General features: G+C 43.2%; 1 non-coding gene across 1 annotated transcript; it reads left to right on the forward strand.

Annotated features, from left to right (window-relative positions):
- Window positions 1-686: 686 nt before the first annotated feature.
- On the forward strand, window positions 687-889 carry LOC132214067 (small nucleolar RNA SNORA74). The gene has a single exon (XR_009448164.1). It is a non-coding gene; the product is annotated as a small nucleolar RNA SNORA74 (small nucleolar RNA).
- Window positions 890-24,426: the final 23,537 nt, after the last annotated feature.

Here is a 24,426-nt window from a genome sequence, read left to right on the forward strand (position 1 = left end):
GGGCTGTGTGATATGGGGTGTGGGATGTGGGGTGGCAGGTGGGAGTAGGGGGTAAGAGGGGTATAGGGGTGAGGGGTAGTATTGGGGTGTAGGGGCAGGCTGGTGGGAGGTTGTGGGTGAGGACTGGGGGTGTGGCGTGTGGGTAGCAGGAGGTGCTGGTGGGTGTGGGATGGCAGCTTGGGGTGGCGTGTTTGGAGTGGTGATAGGGTTGGCGGGTGAAGGGTGGGGGGAGGAAGAAGAGGGCATAGGGGCGATTAATGGTGATGGGAGGAGACTTGACTTGAAGGCAGTGAGCACACAATGCGATATACAAATGATGCATTATAGAATGGCACAGCTGACCTATGCAATTTTATTAATGAATGTCACCCAAATAAGTTTGATTAAAATAAATAAAAAGTGGGTCTATTGAGGGTGATTAGGTTATGAGAGTGGAGCCCTCATGAATTTCATTATTACCCTTTTAGAAGATCCCCCATGCTATACTTATCAGGAGATCACTCTATATGTTATATTAATGTCAAACCACTATTATATACACTTGAAACTAATATTGAATGTCATCTCTAATTGAAAAAAAATAAATTAGTAAAATAATTTTTAATAAAAATAAAAATGCAAATCAGAGTGATCTTTAAAAAATATAAATCAGATCAATACAGTCGGTGCCTAAAAGCCTTAAGTGCTCCAGCAGGGGTCAGCTCTCCAGACAGCATCATGCCTGTGAGGGAATTACACTGCTGGGAGAGGAATGCCCTGTCTTCTTTCTCCAGTTGCCCCCTTCACTGTTCTGGTGACATGTGGCACTGGTGCAGGGCAGAACTGTGCTTCCATGAGAGTGAGCTAAGCATCACTTTGGTTGCTTTGTTCTAGTGAAGGTGCAGACACAGAAAAAACATTTTAAAAAATCTTAATGGTTCTAATAGCATTTCAACCCACCCAAGGGCCATTTATCTGCCCTTTCCTGCACCCAGCCAACCTGGCTCACCCAGCTTGAGGAAAGAAGGCAGGAATGGTGCTGCCCATGCAGCCAGTGAACATGCATCTGGCCAGACATCTGAAGAGAACTGCAGTTACCTTAGAATGGAAATGGAGGGACGCATCTGTGAGGATCAGGTACACACCAGAGGACTAAACTTTTTGTGACACAGTGATGGGATCAGAGCTGCAGGACATCACCACCATCTCACTCACCCACTGCATCCCAGGGGACCATGAACCACCCACAGCAAGAAGCAGCTCCATGGCCTCGGACCACCCACTGACCCTCTGCAAAGCACTTGAGCTCACATGGCTGATCTCAGAAATCTTATGAATCCCAGAAATCTTAAACCCTACGAAGTAGCCTGTTTTGACATTTTAGTTCTACTCCTACAAAGAAAGCCAGGCCTGGGTCTTTTGTAGCCTTCTCAGAGGTGTGTGAGACCCAGTAGGTGGAAGCTAGACCTGGTATACCTTGGAACATTTGCTGAGTGCCCTCAAACCCAGCACAGACAACAAGTTTGAACCTGCATCAATCTGCTGAACACCGCTCACTCTACCTGAGAACTCACTGAGAAGTTACCTCATGCTACTTGAATACCTCCAGAGACTCTTTCAGTGACTGAGCTTAACAGGCACATGACAGATACAGGCAGGCAGAGGCAGATATCAGGGGTGTTTTGGGACTTTTGATGAACTTCTTCCAGTCCCACTGCAGGTAAAAGTCAGCCTTGGTGCACTGCTTGGACTTCCTGAACTCACTCTGACCCAGCAGAGGCAGCCACAAACTGGGAATTGCTTTGCAGCTCCAAAGAGAATGCCCAGGGCCAGTCACAGAAAGCATCTGAAATTGGCCGGCACCAGAATCCCTCCCAGGACAAACACACAGTGGCCAACTTTAGATGACATCAGAGCATGATCCAATTAGCTTAATATGCAGCATGTGCAAAGAGAGAGCTTGGCAGGCACCAGAACAGGATGAGAACACTTCAGCTCCATGTGGTCAGCACCTGAACAGCAGCTCATACAATGTGAGGTCAGGGTTGATCCTCACAGTCAGTCAGCCTGAAGGTCAACCATGAATAGGCCAATAGCATTGTGGACTCAACGACAACAGGAGGACCCACATAACACACACAAGGGAGATTCTGATAACACCCAGCTCTGGAAAAAAGAAGACAGTGCCACTAGGTCTCACAGGACACCTACTACATAAGCCCACACTGCCAAGATTGGGCGTCTAATAGTGCAATACATAGAAACAAACACACAGAGACAGCCAAAATGGGTAGACAAAGAAACATGCCCCAAATTAAAGCACAGAAGACACCTTAAAAAAAAAAAAAAAGCTAAATGAAGTAGAGGCAAGCAACAACAGACACAGCATTAAAGAAGAAAATGGTTATAAGGGTTCTAAAGGAACTTAAGAATGGATGAAACCAGTGTGAACTTCAATAAAGAGATGGTAAGCATGAAAATGAACATATAAGCCATAAAAAAAACAAGTTAGAAGTAAAGGATACAATGTCTGAAATGAAGAATACACTAAAAGAAATAGGCAATTGGATGAAGCAGAAGATCAGATCAGTGATTTTGCAGACAGGGGAGCAGAAGACAATGAGAGCAGCAAAAAGAAAAAAAAATTAAATGAGGACTGTTTAAGGGATCTTTGGGACAACATGAATCCTAAGAACATGAATTGCATCAAAGAAGTACAAGAAAGAGAAAATAAAGAGCAGCAGATGGAGACCCTATGGAAATAAATAATGACAGAAACTTCCCTAACCTGGTGAAGGAAAAAGACAAGTCCAAGAAGCACAGAGAGTCCCAAACAAGATGAACTCAAAAAGGCTCACACCAAAACACACCATAATTAAAATGGCAAAGATTAAAACAAAGAGAAAATCTTAAAAGCAGAAAGAGAAAGGTACTTAGTTACGTACAAGGGAGCTCCCATAAGAGTGTCAACTAATTTCTCAACAGAAATATTGCCGGCCAGAGGGAATTGGCACGAAATATTCAAAGTTATGGAAAGCATGGAACTGCAATTAAAACTACTCTGCCTAGCAAGGCTATCATTGAAAACTGACAGGGAAATAAAGAGCTTCCCAGACAACCAATAGCTAACGAAGCTCATTATCACCAAACCAGCATTTCAAGAATTGTTAAAGCATCAAGAAGAAGGGAAAAAAATAGGAACAGAGTTAAAAGAATAGAATGGCAAAATATACTTACCTATCAATAATCACTTTAAATGTAAACGGCTCCCATGTTCCAATTAAAAAACATGGTAACTGAATGGGTAAGAAAACAAGACCTACCTCAGAATGGAATATACAAACTAAAAGTAAAGGGGAGGAAAAATATATTTCATGCAAATGAGAATGAAAAAAAAATACTGGGGTAGCAATACCTATATGTGACAAAACAGACTTAAAACAAAGACTGTCTTAAGAGACAAAGAAGGACCCTACATAATGATAAAGGGAGCAATCCAAGAAGATGATATACCCCTTTAAACATTTATGTCCCCATCATAGGAGCACCTAAATATATAAAGAAAGTCTTGATGGATGTAAAGGGAGAGATTGACAGCAATACGGGCATAGTAGGGGATCATAATACCCCACTGACATCAATGGATATGTACATGCCAGACAGAAAATCTAAAAGGAAATAGCAACCTGAAATGACATACTAGATCAGGTAGATTTAATTGGTATCTGCAGAGCATTTCACTGCAAAGCAGCAGAATATACATTATTTTCAAATGCACATGGAATATTTTCTAGGATAGACCACATGTTAGAACACAAAACATGTCTCAATAAATTTAACAAGATTGAAATTATATCATAAATGTTCGCTAACCATAATGACATAAAACTAGAAATCAATCAGAAGAAAAAAAACTTGTATACAAGTGATATATTATAGAATTGTACACACCTAAAACTTGTCATCCCAATAAATTCGACAAAGAAGAAAAAAACAATGAGAAGCAAAACAGACAAACAAACAATTCTGGAGATGGATAGTGGTGATCGTTCCACAACATCAATGTATTTAATACAGCTGAATTGTATATTTAAATGTGGTTAAAATTGTATATCTTACATTCTATGCATTTTGCCATAATAAAAGTTATTATTTATAAGATAAAAAAAGAAGAAAATGTAAAGCACACAAAGACATAAAGACTAAATAACATGTAACTGATGAATGGATTAAAAATCAGATCAAAAAAGAAATCAAAAGATAACTTGAAACAAATGAAAATGGGAACCAAACGATCCAAAATCTATTGGACACAGCAAAAGTAGTTCTAAGGAGGAAATTTCAAAACATTACAGGCCTACCTCAAAAACAAGAAAAATCTCAGATAAATAATCTAACTTTACACTTAGAGGAACTAGAAAAGAGAAAAACAAACAGCTCAAAATGAGAACAAAGGAAATAATTAAGAGGAGAGCAGAAATAAAAAAGAGTCTAAAAAAATACAAAAGATCAATGAAGCTAGAGTTGTTCACAGTGGTTAGTGCATCCACACACCAAATGGTTATGGGTTCAGTTCCTGGCTAAGGGCACGTACCTGGCTTGCAGGTTCAATCCCTGACCCTAGTTGGGCATGTGCAAGCAGGAACCAAATGAAGAGTCTCTCTCACAGGAGGGAGGAAACCAATTAATATATATCTCTCTCTCTGTTCATCTCTTCTCCACTTCCTCCTCCTTTCTCTCCTCCCTTCCATTCACTCTAAAAAATTCAAATGGAAAACGATATCCTCTGGTGATGATTAACAGCAATGAAAAAAAAATCAAAAAAACAAAAATACATGATTGACAAACCTTTATCCAGACTCATCAAAAAAAAAAAAAAAAAGTGAGTAACCCTGTTAATAAAATCAGAAATCAAAGAGGAAAAATAACAACTGACTCGACAGAAATACAATGATTGTAAGAAAACATTACAAACAACTATATGCCAACACATTGGACAATCTGAACAAAATGGATGAATTCCTAGAAATATACAATCTTTCAAAACTCAATCACGAAGAAGAAGATCTGAATAGACCTATTACAACTCATGAAACCGAAGCAGTAATACAAAAACTCCCAACAAACAAAAGTGCTGGACCAGAAGGAATTACAGGTGAATTTTACCAAACTTTCTCAAATTATTCCAAGAAATTCATTACTAGAGAAGACTCTCAAACTCATGTATAAGGTCCGCATTATTGTCATTCCAAAACAGAATAAAGACATTAAAAACAAAGTTCAAAAAAAAAAGTTCATGCCAATATCTTGATGAACATAGATGCTAAAATCATCAAAAATATTAGCAAACTGAATCCAGCAGTACGTTAAAAAACCCATACACTATGACAAAGTGGGCTTTATTCCAGAGATGCAAGATTGGTACAATATCCGCAGATCAATAAACATGACGCACCATATACACAAAATGAAGGATAAAAACCATCTGAACCTGTCAACAGGTGCAGAAAAAGCGTTTGATAAATCCAGCACCCGTTTATGATAAAAGTTCTCAGCAGAGTAGGAATAGAGCGAACATACCTCAACATAACAAAAGCCAAATATAACAAACCCACAGCCAGCATCATTCTCGACCAGAAAAAATAAAATCATTTCTCTTCTGATCAGAAACAATATAGGGATGTCTGTTTTCACCACTCTTATTCAACATAGTACTGGAAGTCCTAGCCACAGCAATCAGACAAGAAGAAGAAATAAAAAACAACCCACACAGAAAGGAGGAAGAAAAACTCATTATTTGTGGATGACATTTTACTGTATATAAAGAACCCTAAAGATTCCACCAAAAAACTACTAGAATTGATCAATGAATTCAGTAAAGTAGGAGGATGCAAGGTAAATGTTGAGAAAGCAGTTGCAGTTCTATACACCAATAATAAACGATTTGTTTCAAGGGAAACTCCGAGGGCAATCCCAGTTAAAATTACTTCAAAAACAAAACAAAACAAAACAAACACCTAAGGCCCTGAGTGTGTGTCTCAATTGACTGGAGCATCGTCCTGTATGCCTAATGGTCACAGGATCAGTTCCTGGTCAGGGTACATACCTAGGCTGTGGGTTCCATCCCTTGTCAGGGTGTTTGGAAGGCAACCGATTGACACCTCTCTCTCTCTCTCTCTCTCTCTCTCTCTCTCTCTCTCTCTCTATCTCTCAAATAAATAAAAGGATATTCTCAAGTGAGGATTTAAAAAAAGAAGAAGAGAGACATTGTCTCTCCTATAAAAACGAAATAAAGCGAAACACCTAGGAATAACTGTAAGCCAGGACTCAAAAACCTATATTCAAAAAAAAAAAAAAAAAGATCTGTACTCAGAAAATTATAAGACCCTGAATAAATAAATTGATGAAGATACAAATAAGCTGATGCACATAATGAGTTCATGGATAGAAAGAATTAACATCATTAAAATGTTCATCCTACCTAAAGGAATCTACAGTCTCAATCCAATCCCTACCAAGATTCCAATGGCATATTTCACAGAACTATAACAAATATTCCAAAAATTGATATGGAACCACAAAAGATCCTGAATAGCCACAGCAATCTGGAAAAAGAAGAACAGACTTGGAGGAATCACGCTACATGATATCAAATTAACTACAGGCCATACTAATCAAAACAGCCTGGTACTGGGATAACAATAGACATATAGACCAATGGAAAAGAATAGGAAGCCCCAAATAAACCAATGTCTTTTTGGTTAATATTTGACAAAGGACACAAGCACATACAATGGAGTAAACATAGTCTATTCAATAAATGATGGGGAAATTTGACAGATCTATGCAAAAAAAAAAAAGGAAAGAAAAGAGAAGAAAAGAAAGAAATTAGACCACCTTCTAACACCACACAAAATAATAAACTAAAAATGGATTAAATACTTAAATGTAAGATTTAAAACCATAAAAATCTTTGAAGAAAACATAAGCAGTAAGATCTTGAACGTTTCTTATAGCAATATATATTTTTTCTGATATATATCCTCGGGCAAAGGAAACAACAAAAAATAATAAATAAATGGGACTACATCAAACTAATTTTTTTTTTACACAGCAAAGGAAACCATCAACAAAATGAAAAGACAACCCACTGAATGAGAAAACATGTTCACTAATGATATATCTGATAAAGGGTTAATATCTAAAATTTCTAAAGAACTTACAAAACTCACACAAAACAAACAATCTAATTTAAAAATGAGCAAAGGACATGAGTTGACACTTCTCCAAGAGGGACACATAGGTGACCCACAGACATATAAAGAGATGCTCAGCATCGCTAATCATTACAGAAATGGAAAGGAAAACTGCAATGAGGTATCACCTTGTACCTGTCAGAATGGCAATCATCAATAAATCAACCAGTGCTGGTGGGAAGTGGAGAAGAGGGAACCCTTGTGCACTGTTGGTGGGAATGCAGATTGGTGTAGCCACTGTGGAAAGCAGGATGGAACTGCCTTATGACCCTTCAGTTTCACTTCTGAGAATATATCTGAAGAAACCTGAAACACTGATTCAATAGGATATATGCCCATCAGTAGAGGGGTGGCTGAAAAAGCTGTGGTACATAAACACAATGGAATACTACTGAGCCGTAAAAAGGAAGGAAATGAAGGAAATCTTACTCTTTGCAACAGCATGGATGGACCTGGTGAGTATTATGCTATGTGAAGTGAAATTAGTCAGTTAGAGAAACACAAGTAACTTATGATTTCACTTATATGTGGAATCTAATGCACAAAAATAAAATAACAAAAAAATAGAAACAGACTCATAGATACAGACAACAGACTGACAGCTGTCAGAGAAGGGGGCTGGGAACTGGGTGAAAAGTAAAGGGATTATGCTAAGAAAAAAAAATCTCAGAGAGCCCTAACCGGTTTGGCTCAGAGGATAGAGCATCGGCCTGGGGACTGAAGAGTCCCATGTTTGATTTTGGTCAAGGGCATGTACCTTGGTTGCGGGCACATCCCAAGTCGGGGTGTGCAGGAGGCAGCTGATCGATGTTTCTCTCTCATCAATGTTTCTAACTCTCTTTCCCTCTCCCTTCCTCTCTGAAAAAAATCAATAAAATATATTAATAAAAAAATCTCATAGACACAGACAGCAGTATGGAGATTACCACAGGGAAAGGTGTTGGTAGAAGAGGGTATAGAAAAGATAATGGTGATGGAAGGAGACATGACTTGGGGTGGTGAACACAGTACAATATACAGATGATGTATTATAGAATTGTGTACCTGGAAGCTATATAATTTTATTAACCAATCTCACCCCAATAAATTCAATTTAAAAAAAAAGGAAGGACATTGTGATACATGCTGCAACCTGAAGACATGATGCTCAGTGAAACAAGCCAGTCACAGAAAGACAAATACTGTGTGATCCCACTCACATGAGGCCTCTGGAGCTGTCAGTCATAGAGACAGAGGTAAGATGGGGGGCACCAGGGGTGGGGGAGGAGGATGGGGCATTATTTAATGGGGACAGAGTTTCAGTTGGAGAAGATGAGAGCAGTGATGGAGATGATGGTGGTGACAACCACACAACACTGTGAGCTCAACAGCACTGAATTGTGCATCAAAAATAGTTAAAATGGTAAATTTTATTGTGTATATTTTACTGTGATAAAAATATTCAAAAAATAAACAGCAACAACAACAACAAAAAAACAGGCCAGGTCTTACACACAGAACCGTGGTGGGACGTGCTCAGGCTACCTGATCTCTTGCTCCCACGAGGCCGCTGGGCACACAGTGATGAGAAGAACTTGGGGTCCGAGGTCCCTTGAGCAACCTTGGACAAGCCTCGCTCCCTCCTGTTTACCTTACAGGCCTCTTAGGGAAGGAAAGGATGCCTTGTTGGGGGAGTCGCCACTGTGTGCGCAGGCGCAGAAAGGTGTCCCCACAGGCAAAGTGCTGCTTTCTCACACCTTTGAGGACAGCTGAGCAGCCCTGCCTGATGCACAGCCACCCGCAGCTGATGGATGGAACCCGCATGGCGACCCCGTCCACCAGCAGTGCCACAGAGACCTGCGCAGGGGCCCGCTGAGAAGTGCCAGACAGGACTCAAATGGTGACCCGTTTTTAATGTTCACATTAATAAATGTTTTAATCTGGAAAACATTGATTCCATGTAGTAATTGTGCTACTATTACTTTCCAAAGTAATAACTCCTAGGACTGTGCTGGTGATGCTATTACTTGGGGACACACATTAGAATCAGATGGGATCATTGTTCAAGGCTGTCAGTGTGTTTTTGTTAAACATGTGTTAAATTTGTTTGTTTTAAATATGATTTTCAATTGATTTTAGAGAGAGATGAAGGGAGAGGGAGAGAGAGAAACATTACCAGGGTTTCCATGAAACCCCTCAGGTATGACGATTTACCAGAATGATGCACAGAACTCTATTCCCACAACACGACTGTTCCACTATACACCCCCTTTAAAAACTTTTATTCCTATTCTACCCAAAGTATTTCTCTTCTTTTAATGATACCCTCCTTAACCTTAGGCAAAATTTCATCATTCAGTGCTACTCTTGAACCTAGTTTGCAGGTCTTCTATTAGGCATTTTATTGTAATTTTAGGTTAGTTGCATGTGCCCCTTAATCGATCATTGCCTTCCTAAAATCAAGGCTTATAGTAGTTTTGCTCTTTATCCTCTGCAGTGTGTCTTTCATGCACAGGACATATACACTGTGTCTTTCATACACAGAATACATGTACTCCCACATATGGATGTGCATGCATGTATGTATGTATGCATGTATCTATCTGAATATGTTTGTATGTATATACGTGCGTGTATAATGTAGGTAATTTTTTTTGTCATGAGCAAAGGTGCATCCCCCAAAGGAGTCACTCACACATTTGTATGTTCCCACAATGCCAGATTTATTAGGATTAAGAGGATTATTAGATTTAAGAGGATTCTCCACACAGAGGCCTACTCTCCATGGAAAAAGTCTTTATCAGCACATCACCCCATCTAAAAGGAAGGGCATGTATCCATTACCCTCTAGTCTTCCTGTCTCACCTAAGGAGTGGGGAGCCATGAAACACACAGGAAGGTCACAGCCCAGGAATATAGGCTCACTAAAACATTGAGATTTAAGCATAAGATTACATAATGTTTCTCCTCTCCCACACCTTAGCACCACACTAATGGCTCCAGGATAGTAACGTGGATTACTGCCAAACAAGGTACAAGATGCAGGCTCCATCTAAGAGAGAGCTCTTAGGGCAGCTAGAAGTCAAGAGGACAGACAAAAACAAGGGCACTGAAGAAATTTGAACTCTCTGGCACCCACCTATACCAAACATGAAACACAGCCCAACTTTTAGACATATTAACAAAATCTCACACAACAGGTCTATTTATCTCAGTTCCTATTATGCAATTAAATATGTCTGGCTTTCAACAAAAAAATAATAAAGCCTACTGAAATGCAAGAAAAATCACAACCTGAAGAAACAGAGCAGCATAAAACCAGAATAAGATGACATAGATTTTTAAATCACAACACAGTAAACTTAAAATAACTATAACTAAAGAAGGATTCTGAGAAAGAGTAGACAATATGAAAGAATGGCCTGGCTGGCATGGCTCAGAGTTTGAGCATTGACCTATGAACCAGGAGGTCATGATTAGATTCCTGATCAGGGCACATGCCTGTTGTGGGCTCAACCTCCAGTGTGGGGCATTCAGGAAGGAGCCAATCAATGATTCTTTCTCAACATTGATGTTTCTATCTCTCTCTCCCCCTCCCTTACTCTCTGAAATCAATAAAAATATATATTTTTTAAAAGTGATGGACAATTTAAACAGAGATATAGGGACTCTGAGAAAGAAGCAAGAGAAACTGATAGAAAAAAACAACAACACTGTAATAGAAATGAAGAATGCTTTGATGAGCCCTTGGGTAGACTGGATATGGCCAAGAAAAAATAAAGTCTGTGAAATTAGCATAGGTCACTAAAAACCTTCAAAAATAGTAGAAAAAAATGTAAAAGAACAGATCATTCAAGAACTGTGAACAATTTTAAAAGGTATAATACATTTTGGAATACCAGAAGAAGGAGAAATAAATAACAGAGCAGAAGAAATATTTGAATTAATAATCACCAACAATTTTTGTAATGACAGACACCAAACCACAGGTCCAGAGGCTCAGATAACATCAGACAAGATAAATACCAAAAAGTCTATACCAAGACATATTTCAAAGTGAAAAAAGAAAAATTAAAGGCAAAGAGAAAACCTTAAAAAGAGTCAGAGATGGGTGAAACACCATAACAATACAGGGATAAGGATAAAAATTTCATTTGATTTATCAGAAACTATGCAAGCAAGAAGAGAATTGAATAAAAAAGTTAAAGTGCTGAAAGAATAAAACCATTCTTCTAAAATTCTATATCCAGTGAAATTATCCTTGAAGAATTAAGGAGAAATAAAAACTTTCTCAAACAAAAAGTGAGAAAACTCACCATAAGAAAGTAGATCTTGCAAGTTGTGTTAAAATAATTTCTTCAGGGGGAAGGAAAATTATATAGATCAGAAACTCAGACCTACATAAAGAAAGGAAGGATGTCAGAGAAGGAATAGATGAAGGTAAAGTTTTTTTGTTTGTTTGTTTTCATCAATCCTCACCCAAGGATATATTTTTCTATTGAGTTTTTTAGGGAGAGGGGGAGAGAGAGAGGAGAGAGAGGAGAGAGAGAGAGAGAGAGAGAGAGAGAGAGAGAGAGAGAGAGAGAGAGAGAGAGAGAGAGAGAGAAACATCAATGTGAGAGAGATACATCAATTATTTGCCTCCAGAACACACCCTGGTGGGGCCAGAGTTTGAGGCTATAACTGAGGTATGTGCCCTTGACCAGAATGAAATCGTGACCCTTGAGTCCGCAGGCAGATGCTCTAACCAAACTAACTAGGGCAATAAAGTCACTTTTTAATTTTTTTCTTATTCTTAACTAGAGGCCCGGTGCACAAAAATTTGTGCACTCGGGGGGAAGGAGGGGTCCCTCAGCCCAGCCTGTGCCCTCTTGCAGTCTGGGACCCCTTGGGAGATAACGACCTGCTGGCTTAGGCTTGCTCCCGGGTGGCAGAAGGCAGGCCAAATCCCTAGGTGCAGCCCCTGGTCGGGCGCAGAGCAGGGCTGATTGGGGAGTTGGGGCGCCGCCCCCTGTCATGCACAGAGCAGGGCAGATTGGGAGGTTGCGATGAAACCCTTAGTCATGCTCAGGGTAGGGCCGATTGGGGGGTTGGGGCACCGCCCTCTGTCACACTCAGGGCAGGGCCGATGGGAAGGTTATGGCTCTACCCCGTCACACACAGAGCAGGGCCTGTGGGGGGTGGAGAGCTGCACCCTGTCACACACAGAGCCGCAGGGCAATCAGGGGGGTTGGGCCCTGCCCCCTGTCACACTGATCCCGGTGCCGGGAGGCCGCTCAGCTCCGCTGATCCCGGTGATGGGAGGCATATTACCCTTTTACTATATAGGATATTGGCCTGGTGCATGGGTGGGGGCCAGCTGGTTTTCCCTGAAGGGTGTCCTGGATCAGGGTGGGGGGTCCCGCTTGGGTGCCTGGCCAGCCTGGGTGAGGGGATGATGGCTGTTTGCAGCTGGTCACACACCCTTCAGGGTGGGGGTCCCCACTGTGGTTCCTGGCAAATCTGGGTGAGGGGCTGAGGGCTGTTTTCAGGCTGGCGGGTGACTGAAGCTCCCAACCGCTCCTTTTTTTTCTTTTTCTTTTTTATATTCTGGGCCAGCTTTAGCTCTGGCTCCAGCTCTTAGGCCTCCGCTTCTGAAAGCAGTTATCTGGTTTGTTTAGGTTCTATAACGAGACACTGTATCAACTCCAGCTCTGAGATCCTGGCCGGCTGAAAGCTGGTTTCTGGGGTTTTGTTTAGCTTCTATATTTGTTACAATGTTTCATAAACTGCAAGCTCTGAGGCCGGCAAGGCAGGCAGGGAACGTTGGAGTCCTCCGTCACTGAAGCAAGCAAGCCTCATGTTAGCTTCCAGCTGCCTGGCTGCCTGCCGCCATCTTGGCTGGCAGTTAATTTGCATATCACCCTGATTAGCCAATGGGAAGTGTAGCGGTCGTACACTAATTACCATGTTTCTCTTTTATTAGGTAGGATTGATGTAAAATGTAACTGTTTAAAGTAGTAATAGTGAAAACTTACTAGGTGCTTATACTAGTAGCCTATGGATATGTGAAATGAATGACAGCAATGTAATAAGGAACTGGATGGAAGAATTGGGAATTCCCTGCTATAAGGAACCTGCACTACTCTTGAAGTGATGTAGAGTTTTTAGAAAGTGAATTTAGATTAGTTGTTAATATATATGATAAACTCTAGGATAACCACAAAATTAATTTTTGAAAGAACTGCAATTAATAGGCTAACAGAGGAGATAAAATAGAATCATCCTATATAATAAAAGGGTAATAGGCAAATTGACCCTAACAGGAGACGACTGGGAATGACTGGTCACTATGACACACACTGACCACCAGGGGGCAGATGCTCAATGCAGGAGCTGTCCCTTGGTGGTCAGTGTGCACCCACAGAGGGAGCTCTGCTCAGCCACAAGCCAGGGTGATGCCTGCCAGCACAGCGGTGGTGAAGGGAGCCTCTCCCGCCTACTCAGCAGCACTAAGGATGTCCGACTGAAGCTTAGGCCTGCTCCCTGCTGGCAAGTGGACATCCCCTGAGGGCTCCCGGGCTGCCAGAGGGATGTCTGACCACCAGCTTAGGCCCAATTTCCCAGGGAGCAGGCATAAACCAACAGGTGGACATCCTCCAAGGGGTTCCAGACTGCAAGAGGGCATAGGCTGGGCTGAGGGGACCCCCCCGCTCGCCGAGTACACAAATTTTTGTGCACCGGGACTCTAGTCCTATATAATAAAAGGCCAGCCACCATAAGCATAAGGACTGGAACACCAGAGATCACAACCACCATAGCCTTCACCCGGCTGGCTCCGCCCCCAAGCAAGCGGTTAGGGGTGATCAGGCAGGCAGGCAGCGTGGTTAAGGGTGATCAGGTAGGCAGACCAGCAGACAGGGGCAATCAGGTAGGCAGATGGTTCCTCACAGAGCTGGCCCTGCCCTCCATCAAGCAGTTAGGGGTGATCAGGCAGGCATGCAAGTGGTTAGGGGTGATCAAGTAGGCAGATGGCCCCTTGCAGGGATGGCCCCATCCCCCAGCAAAGAAAGAGGGAGGCTCAGGCCACCGGCAGCAACTCTGTGGCAGGTGGGCAGCCAGCCAGCAATTGCCCCGCAGAGGGGGGCCTAGGCCAGCCAAGACATTGCACCCCACACCTGTCCCCAGCAGAGGGTGGCCACCGGAGGGGGGGGGGGCAGTGCTGCACAGGTGGCAAGCAGTGGCAGCAGTGGGGATGGGGCCAGCTGCCTGCAGTCGGAGGAAGGAAAACCCCAATAGGCCCTGATCTCAGGCCAGGCCTATGGACTCTACCCAAGGGTTTAGAGCAGTGGTTCTCAAACTGTGGGTCCTGACCCCTTTGGGGGCCGAATGACCCTTTCACAGGGGTCGCCTAAGACCACAGGACTACACATATATTTTTGTGATTAATCACTCTGCTTTAATTATGTTCAATTTGTAACAATGAAAATACATCCTGCATATCAGATATTTACATTACGATTCATAACAGTAGCAAAATTACAGTTATGAAGGAGCAACGAAAATAATTTTATGGTTGGGGATCACCTCAACATGAGGAACTGTATTAAAGGGTCACGGCGTTAGGAAGGTTGAGAACCACTGGTTTAGAGGGTGCAGGCCAGGCTGAATGACCCCCCAAATTAACGAATTTTTGTGCACTGGGCCTCTAATATTAAAAATATATATATGAATTGTCTTGGGAGGTTTACTGTATTGTATCTTTTAGAAAATTGTGTTAACAAAGACATTCCACTAAAGAAATCATACTATAAGGGACAGTAGAAAGGTAGGTGTTGATGTAGATGTTGCTATATCAATTTCATCATATCTATTGACTGTGAAATTATAGAAAGCTCAACCTAGACCATGCATTTCCCTCATTTTACAGGGAAGAAACTATGGGACTAATATGTGAAATGACTTGTCTATATTTAATTATACTGAGGAAATGGATCTACTACCTATATCCTCTGATCTCCCTATTTGCCACATATAATCATTGGGCAATATTTGATTCTATTCCATTCTATTTTTGTTAGCTTGTTAACAAAGATTAGACATAGGTGCCATGACCTTCGTGGCGGGGTTCAGAATCTGAAGGAGGGGCTGACGCACAAATGAAAATGTTACACAAGAAATATGAATTTAGAAGGCATTGGGGGCCAGGTGGAGCCTCTTTATTGAGAGACACACCTACCTCTGGCCTAGTTCGCTTTTTATTTACTTGAATACACATTTGTCCTTTAGCAATGCCTACAGGCATATCAAAGGTAAAGTTTGGTAAATAGTAAAAGGATTATCAGGTTAGGGAATTGCCTTGAGCCAACACTATCTCAACAAGAAAAATCATGCTTAGCAGCAGCCCTGCTAATGCCCAAGGTCCATCGGCCTTCCATGTTCCTTGGTGCACTCTCATGACAGTATCAGCAAGCAGTGGCTTCCTGCACATAGGTTTTGTGTGTGTGTGTGTGTGTGTGTGTGTGTGTGTGTGTGTGTGGTGTGTGCAGGGGCATGATGGACAATCAAATTGTTGTGTGTGTTTTTTTTTGTCAAATACTTTCTTTAATTTTTATTTACATTATATTTTTATTTTATTGTTAAATACACACTTTTTTAAAATGTGCTATTTACATAAATCTCATATTAACTACTAATTTTTTCAAAAACAATGAATAAAATTTTCCAATGTTTTAAAGAATGTTATTCATGAGTAATGACCTCTTTCTATCTTCTCTAAATAAACACTTTGGAAAATAACATTTGAAGAGACATTTAAGCCTTTGGATTTTTTCTTGGTGAAGCTATTTTGTGATATGTGTAATGTAGTTCTTGTGATTTCTGATGCATTAAACTTTAAAAAAAGAAATGATTTTCTTGCTATTACCCCCAGAGTAAGAAGGGAAAGTAGACAGCAAGAAGAATACATTAGAGCCCATGAGTGTCTCCCCATCACTATGTAAATGCCTAACAATGTAAGCACCTATGGCTAAAAATACATTCAAACAAATCAATAGAAAATTCTTCAGGTCCTCAGTAAATATCACTAATTTCTCTGGTCCTGGCCTGAGGCAAAAAAAAAATGAATAGCTGAGTGTAGATTGTGAAGATAGGTCACAAGGAAGTAGAAATGTTTGTCAGCTAAAGATAATCATGAATACATGATTCAAATATGAGTGTAAACTGAATGGAAGCTAAAAACCCATACTATATTTTTTATTACATTTGGAAACCTGTGACTATTAGATCTCACTAAAATATAAATTATTTTAAAACTAAATATAAGATCAAGAAAAAGTAGCTACTGAATGTTACCTATTCAAATAAATTTCATTGCAATAGATTATAAAATTATGAATATAGATGATGATTAGGATTTTGTTTTCTTAATGAAGCTTTGAAAGTTTTAAAGCTGCTATTACACACTTTTTGAGCTTTCAGTACTGCCCTAGGTAAGCACTCAGAGGTTTTATAATTGCCTTCATGTCTAGATATTTCTTAAACATAAAATCTATACAAGAACCTACTATGCTAGTGATGATACTAAGGTTTATTTTGAATAGTCTTAGTCAACTGAAAAGTGACTACATTTACATAAAACAATGAATACCAAAATAAGGACCAATGGCAAAAATCAAGTCTATGGAATAGACCAGAGTCCTACCGAGGTTCAGAAGGAAGAACAGCTAACCCTGGGTTTATAATATAACTCTATCCTGTATAGGTACAGTAGAGAATGGTGTGAGGCAGGAGCCCCTTTTGGGTTACATAGGTGCTATAAGTGGTTTTCTTCAGAGAGAGGTCAATTGTGTCTACTGACTTCGTATTACAGAATGGAGTTATCATCCCTGCATATCTTCAGGGATGGTAGTAACAAGAGGCTCTTATGTGGAAATAGGCTCAACTGAAACTAACTACTTCCTGTCAAGCAGTTCCCGAAGGTGGAATCAAAGAATTCAAAGGAAACTGCATTCAAGAGGTATGATCAATGGAGACAAGAAATTGCATTTGAACGGGGGAAAAACACCTGAAAGGGACTTGATGCCCACTGTCAACTTCATGAGATGACTCCGGTGGTTTCAGTTAAATTTATCTAATTAGATTAGTTCTTAATTTAAATTAAACTCTCTAGAAAGTTCAATATTTGAGTTTGAAATGTATTTAAGTTCACAATTTACTAATACATTTAAAACACTGGGATTCACACTTGAAAAGCCATGAAATGTCATATAGCAGCCATAACATATTTCATCAGAGATCAAAGTGAGCAAATCTTACAGACTATAGAGACCTGAAAGTTAGTTTTCCAAATGTGGTTAAAAAAAAAAGTGTTGTGTTTTAGCTTCATTCAGTTTACATTTATTATAACTTTAAAAATTAAAGTTTATTTAAACTAAAAAGCAAAAACAAAAAAAGCAGTTTGCCCATACGTTTCTCCCAACCTGCCCAGGAATCAGAGGGTCACACAGAGTTCATCCCAGCCTTCCATCATGGTGATGCCAGGAAGGAGACACATGTCCCAGAGCCCACCACTGTCATGACCTCCAGTCTCACCCATGCTGACAGCACCTTCTCTCTTCTGTCTCTGCCCCTGCAACCCTGCTCTGGACTTGGCCCCACCCAAACATGACTCTTCTCTCCCTCTTCCATCAGGAACCTATTGTATGTAGATTAGGGACCATCAGGGCTGAGAAATGAGGGTGAATGACAAATTCAGTCCTTCAGACCATCCTCTCAGCAAGGACCAGAGAGGGCCCGGGGAGGGCAGCACTGTCCCATGGCACAAGACAGGCGAGGCCCCGACTGGACATGGTGTCAATTCTAGGGGAAGGCAGGAGGAGAAAGAGGGAAAGTTAAATGTCCTGGAGTCAAAGGATTTGTACAAGAGGAACAAGGTTCCCTCTGGGCTCTTTCATTGCCATCTAATGACCCTAGCTAGGCCAAAGTATCTAAATTGATTATAACACTTCATCTGTAAAATGGGCCGACATTGCTACTGATGTCTCTTCCCAATGAAGTTGTGCATCTGAGAGGGAGGTTGTGCAGGTCATACCCGGGACTTGTGAGGATCACAACCTGCTTTATGGCGTGAAGGGACAGAAACAGGCAGAGAGGAAATGAAAAGCTGTTCCAGGTGGGAGAGACGCAGAAACATAAAATGTGTGATTCATGCTGGAGGTGAGGCTGAGTGAGAATACAATATTATTTTCCTAGAGATATGACTCCTTTAATTTTGCTGGAGTTATTTGCTTTGTACAGTAAACCAGAGACTATTTTTATCAACCTAGGGGAGGAAATGAGGGCCCAATCCCTGGGTTGCTGACTGGGAAGTGATTTATTTGAAACAAAGTTTGACCCTTTGCTGATAACAGAGTCTGAAGGGGGCCCTGGGCCCTGCTCTTGTCTGAGCTCAGCACCTCAGTCCTCAGTGACATGGGGACAGCTGAGGGCACCTGGGCTCCACTAAACCAGGCCCAGCCACACAAAAGAAACCAACACCAGGCCGGGCGGGAAGGACATCCTCTCCAGCTTTCCTGGGCCACCAGACCTCCGGCCTGGGGTCACAGAGTCCTAGGTAGCACCACCTGAACTGCCAGCGAGCACATGGACACTTTGTGCCTGACGTCCGCCCAGGCCTGTCATACACTTCCCATTCAGGGTCACATGATGCAGGACTCATCAAACAGACCCATCTGCAGAACAGTTGTATTTGGATTTTCTCAACACAGCTCACACAACTCATCTCTTTGCAGATTTGCTGTTTGATTTGCTGGAGTTTCCTGACCAAGAAACAGCCCTTCCCTGTGGACAGCATGTCTGCCTCTTCTATTTCCAAAGCATCTGCTTTCTTAATTCCAGGGGGGCCATCCAGACACCTGACATCAGCCTCTCCCTGAATCTCAAAGGCAGCCAGGAGGGGAGCTGCCATCCAGGAGGGGTAGCCGGGCAGCAGGCCCAGTAAGTGGGGGGCTTTGGGAGGGGTTGACCCACACTACCTGACCCCCTCTCCCTGCAGGCTTGAAGCCAGGAGCAAAGAGCATGGGGCTGCCCCACATTCAATGGTCACAATTTCTGGTCCCCAAGTAAGTAATGAACCAGAGCTGAAGGATTAGGATCATCAGAGCATGCACAGCCCTGAGATGGCATCCCCTGGCACCACCGGAAGTAGTACCAGGTGGGTGAACATGAGATGAGGTGTCAGGACCACTGCCAGTCAACTGGCCACCAGAGGCCTGAGGGCAGGCTAGTGGGGAAAGGTGGACAGGAGGCACATCCAAGTGTGAACCGGGTCTGCTGTCAGGATCCTCTCCCCCTCTGAGGCAGCTCACAGAGCAACTACTGCATTTCTGAACCAAAAATTAACACACAGGTTTTGGCAAAAATATTTTTTTGTCATTTGTGAATTTATATATTTGGGATGTCCTAAAGAGGTTTTAAAAATCATATGTAGCCCTAGCTGGTTTGGCTCAGTGGATAGAGCGTCAGCCTGTGGACCAAAAGGTCCCAGGTTCGATTCTGGCCAAGAGCGCATGCCTGGGTTGCAGGCTCCATCCCCAGCAGGGCGTGTGCAAAAGGCAGCCAATCAATATGATTCTCTTTCATCATTGATGTTTCTCTCTCTCTCTCTCTCTCTCTCTCTCTCTCTCTCTCTCTCTCACTCTCTCTCCCCCCTTCCTCTTTGAAATCAATAAAAATATTTCTTAAAAAATAAAAATCATATGTATTTATATGTGAATCAATCAGGTTTATTACAAAAATAACGTTTTATAAAATCTGAAAAGAGCCCTTCACTCCCGAACTCATTGAACACATGTGTGCCCCTCCATGTTCCTCCATGGACCTGGGTCTTTGGGGGGAGGGCCTTCACAGTTTACCTTTCACGAGCTGAAAGGGGCTGGGAGACAGACAGGAGAACAAGAACCACATTTTATTTCAGAAGATACCCAAAGCCATGGAGAACACAGGCTTGGTGATATGAAGAGGGGGTGACAGGGACTACATGGGCTCCTATTTCTGCCGTAACAAATAACTCAAAGGGAGTGGCCCTGTACTGGGCTGCATATCGGGGCGCGCTGTACTGTCTGTTTCTGGAACAGACAGATAGGAAGGTACTGACATCAGGTCATTCCTTGAGTTATGGTCTCATGGTCCCTCCTCAATATACTGTGCTCTCTGTTCCCAGAAAACTTAGATAGGAAGGTGATAATGCTATACTGTGTCGGGAACAAATTGTGTAAACAAGACTTTGTAACTTTGTAGTTTTTGCAAATAAATAGGCTGTAACGCTTGCAGTCAATGCTGCAGTTCAGCCTTTGCTTTGGTGGAGTGCTGGGACTGCAGACAGCTGGCCAGCTTAATAAAGGTTCCTAAATTTAAATTCTGAGTCGATGGTCTATCTCGCTGAGCCAACCCATAACATTTGGAGGCCCCAGCGAGATACCCAGCAGGCATGAGAGGGACCCCGTGTTTAGGGCAGGAGGCTCTCCCCCGGCAGGGAGGAGAGGGACCCCCTATTCAAGGCAGGAGGATCTCCCCCACTTGTCGCCGGGCACTCAGCGAGATACCCCACACCTGTGGAGAACGACTACCAAGGAGGCCTCCACTCCACCCAAAACTTTCAATTCGGAAACCGAGCCACCTGGACTCTCGAGAGAGGTAAGGACCAGTCTTTAAACAGGAATTGGGACGTCCCACGGAAGGACCTATATGGAGGGCTGGACTCAGCGGTACTCCTGGTCCTGACCCGCTGCCACGACAGTGGCAGGGGTCCCTGGTTAGTGCGGCTGTAGGCTGCACTGGGTTTGTCTGTCTGGTATTTGTTTGTCTTGGTATTTATTGTCAAAAAGTTGCTTGCCTCTGTGTGCACCCTGCTACAATGTTTTTTGAAAAATTTTCAGGACTTCAAGGAGCGAGCTGCAGGTTCTGGGCAACCTTAGGTTGCATTTGGCTGATTTATTTTGTCTTTGTTCTTTGTTGTCTTTGTCTTTGTCAAATGGGATAGGGTCAGTCATCTTCGTCGACCCCCTATCAATCAGGCCCTCTCCTAGTGAGTGGAAGGGGAGCTTGATCACCACCCGGGAAGCCATAGAGCTCCCTTAGACAATTAGTCAGGAATTGGTTGGATTGTTTAAACTCTGAATAAACATTTGGTAGAAGTCAAAAACTCGGACTGTCTGGTGTATGAATGTAAGTATGAGAGTCTGTGTGAAGTGAAAGAAACTGAAGTTCTTGGGTAGATTAAAAAGTTATAATGTTAATGCTTTTTGATTTACAGTGATTCTGTGAACGGGAGTGGCCCACTTTCCAGGAGGGGTGGCCGGATGCAGGGTCTTTTGATCTGACCACTGCCTACTGGGTCCATTATGTCATATACAGCCGCCCAGGGCATCCTAATCAAATTCCTTATATTCAGGTTTGGGTTGACATATTGTCCAAGAAACCCCGGTGGATGACAGCATGCCTCTCGAGGGCAAAATTGGGACAGAGACAGACAGTCCTCTTGGCTTCGGCCCAGAAGGACAAAACTCCCCCTGTTCTCCAGGGTCCAAGTGAGGAGGCACTCCCCAGGGTCAGGCCTCCCCCGTATGCTCCCCCACCCGCCGGCCCGAGGGTGGCTAAAGACCCTGGCCCAGAACCTCTGCCACCTCCACAGCCGGTTTCTTTTCCTCCAAAAACACCAGTCCAGGACCTGGCTTCGTTCTCCCCTCCTCACACTAGGCAAGGGATAGTGTATGGAGAGAGAGAAGGAGAGGGGGAGAACCTGCAGGACCCAGCGGCATCTGCCAGTCCTGCAGTTCCTATGCTGCCACTATGGCAGGCAGGCCCTTTAGATTTGGGTCCAGATAGGCAACCTTTCATGGTCTATGTCCCCTTTTCTACCAGTGACCTGTATAATCAGAAGAACCAGAATCCTTGATTCTCCCAGAACCCACTCTTTTAGAGTCTGTGTTTTTTACCCATCAACCTACCTGGGATAATTGCCTACAGTTGATGCAAACTCTTTTCACTTCAGAGGAGAGAGAGTCAAGGCAGAAGGGAGGAGATTTGTACTGGGTCCGGATGGGCAGCCTACCTCTGACCAAGACAGATTAGAGGCTGTTTCCCTCCAGGCAACCTATCTGGAATCCCAATAGTGAAAGGGGAAAGGAGGCTCTCTATCAGTATCACCAGACTCTATTGGGGGCATCCAAGCTGTTGCTCAGAGACCCACAAACCTCTCTAAGGTGACAGAGACAGTCCTGACCCTAAAGCCCCGGAAAGTCAAAGGGCTGTCATTGTAGCATTTGTTTCCCAGTCCGCCCCAGATATTAGAAAAAAATTGCAGAAGTTAGAAGGTTTTGAGGGGAAATCAATCTCTGAGTTGGTTGAGGTGGCCCAGAAGGTTTTTAACAATCGGGAGGACCCGATGGCAGGTGTAAACATCCGGATGGCCAACGTCCTCCTGGCCCTAAATGAGGAAAAAGGCCCAAGCGGCCAGAGTGACAATAAAAATAAAGGAAAGCCTCGTGGGAGAAAAGGAATCCAACCCAGGTTTGGAAAAAATCAGTGTGCACTTTGCAAAAAGGAAGGACACTGGAAAAGGGAGTGCCCTGAACGTGTGGGGGAACCGACTCCCGTGCTGGTGGAGGAGGTGGATTAGGGTTGTCAGGGCTCAGCTGGCCCCCAAGAGCCCAGGATAACTCTGACAGTGGGGGGCCAAAAGGTGGACTTCCTTGTGGACACGGGAGCCACCTTCTCTGTCTTGCAACAGCCAGTGGGTACGGTCTCTAAGACCAAAATCGCCATCAAAGGGGCAACTGGAAAAGTGAAATCCTACACATGGACTAAAGGTCGGATCAGCGACCTAGGAAACGGCTCAGTGACTCACTCATTCCTAGTAATGCCAGAGTGCCCTTACCCTCTGCTAGGCCGGGACTTGCTGAGTAAATTATGGGCAACAATCTCTTTTGAAGGGCCAGGGCCAGAGGTCAAATTGCAAGACCCAGGGACTGCGGGGATCTATCTCCTGACATTGCCCTTACAGGAGGAATATTTACTACATGAGGAGGAGCCTGGGGAAGTCTCAGCAGATGCCTATCTCCAACAACTAAGACAGGCTATCTTGGGAGTTTGGGCAGAGGACAATCCTCCAGGGTTAGCTAAACACCGGCCTCCAATTGTAGTCCAGCTGACCAGCAGTAACACCCCAGTCAGTGTCCGGCAATATCCAATGAGGCAGAAAGCAAGAGTGGGAATCGCCAGGCACATTAAGAGGCTGAAAGAGGCTGGAATCTTGATTCCTTGCCAATCTGCTTGGAACACTCCCCTGTTGCCAGTACAGAAACCAGGGACTGAGGATTTCAGGCCTGTGCAGGACTTAAGGGAAGTAAACAAGAGGGTTGAGACTATCCATCCCACGGTTCCGAACCCTTACACTCTTCTCAGCCTCCTCAAGCCAGAACACCGGTTCTATACTGTTTTAGACCTAAAGGATGCCTTTTTCTCCCTTCCCTTGGCAAAGCAGAGTCAACCTATTTTCGCCTTCGAGTGGGTGGACCCGACAGAGGGAGAATCTGGACAGTTAACTTGGACTAGGTTGCCACAAGGGTTTAAGAACTCACCCACTCTGTTCGATGAGGCCCTAAACCAAGACCTCCGGGAGTTCCGTCAGGACCATCCACGGGTGACTCTGCTCCAATATGTAGACGACCTCCTACTGGCCACGGAGGAGGAACAGGACTGTAGACAGGCCACTCGAGAGTTGCTGACCACCCTAGATCATTTGGGGTATCGGGTCTCAACCAAGAAAGCTCAGCTATGCACTACCCGAGTAACATATTTGGGTTACAACATAGAAGGGGGTAGGCGAACTTTATCCAGTAGCAGAATAAAGGCCATCTTGTCAATCCCAGGCCTACCACCAAAAGGCAAGTCCGGGAGTTCCTCGGGGCAGTGGGTTATTGCAGGCTATGGATACTAGGTTTCGCAGAAATTGCGAGACCACTATACTCTGCAACGGGGGGAAAGGAGGCCATCCTGGTCTGGACAGAAAAGGAAGAAGAGGCTTATAAAAGACTGAAAGAAGCCCTGATAAGCGCCACAGCACTCGCCCTGCCAGACCTAACCAAACCCTTTCAGCTATATGTAGCTGAAAACAAAGGGGTGGCGAAAGGGGTCCTCACACAACCCCTAGGACGATGGAAATGCCCCGTAG

The sequence above is a fragment of the Myotis daubentonii genome, chromosome 12 (assembly GCF_963259705.1).
Source record: "Myotis daubentonii chromosome 12, mMyoDau2.1, whole genome shotgun sequence".
Classification (NCBI taxonomy): Eukaryota; Metazoa; Chordata; class Mammalia; order Chiroptera; family Vespertilionidae; genus Myotis; species Myotis daubentonii.